Here is a 947-nt window from a genome sequence, read left to right as displayed (position 1 = left end):
CAATCTATCAAACTTGCATCAAACCTTTCAGTTTCCCAGGAGGCTAATTATGTGAAATTTTCAAGACAATCAATTTTTGGAGGAGCTTCTTTAATCTATGGACTATTTGACAAAGCTTTCTTTTTTCGAGTATTTTGGTTTCACTGTAAAGGTCAAAATGGATGACCGTGTCAAGCAAGAAGATGAACTCCTTATAGTCGCTATCCATATTTTAATGTCAATGAGACGCTTGTCGTGGAAGAGCTAAACATAGAAGCAGTGTCGAACACTTCCAGGAAATTGATTATATTCAACAGAGAGCTTGATCAAATGAGATCTGGTTATTATCCGCTATTCATCTATCCAAAGCTAGCTGCTTTCCAATACTCTTTTTCCTGAGATGGAGATGGTATATTATATTCACAATTTTAGAGGACGAAATGGACGAATCCTATTAGTTAGATGTTACCCTGGTCCTTGAAATGTTTTCCGAAGAGTAGGAAGTACCTACATCTGCTTGCATCTTCAGGAATCAATGCCATTCTTGAAAGAAGTTGCTTTAGACATTCTTCCATTAGCTTGATTTTTTTGTTTTTAAATTACACAACAAGAATATAATGTTCAGTTTGCCTTCTCCAGTAATTTGAAGGAAGATAACTTTTTATATCTGTCTTCTATGCTTTACATTCCAATTAGGTTTGAGACTGGAATTGGATAATTACTTACTGATTTTAACTATGTATCTTACTTTTTTTATCCAAATTGTTGATGACTGTGTTTTCTTATTTTAGGTTTGTCTTAGGTCTCTTCATCTCGATATATACCCTAAAATCAATGTGTAACATACAGAAGCTCCAGAAATGGCTTTACTTGTACTGAAGGGCTGCAGTGTGCTATCTGAAGCATTAATTGATTGCCTCCTCTTAGCCACTTTTGATGCTTCATTCTACACGTTGCATGCTTTGTCT

General features: G+C 35.2%; 1 pseudogene; it reads left to right on the top strand.

Moving 5' to 3' along the window:
* Window positions 1–42: 42 nt before the first annotated feature.
* Window positions 43–645, top strand: LOC124892796 (annotated as a pseudogene).
* Window positions 646–947: the final 302 nt, after the last annotated feature.

The sequence above is a fragment of the Capsicum annuum genome, unplaced genomic scaffold, assembly GCF_002878395.1.
Source record: "Capsicum annuum cultivar UCD-10X-F1 unplaced genomic scaffold, UCD10Xv1.1 ctg50736, whole genome shotgun sequence".
NCBI lineage: Eukaryota > Viridiplantae > Streptophyta > Magnoliopsida > Solanales > Solanaceae > Capsicum > Capsicum annuum.
The sequence above is the reverse complement of the archived record's forward strand: the minus strand, read 5'-3'. Positions and strand labels throughout refer to the sequence as shown.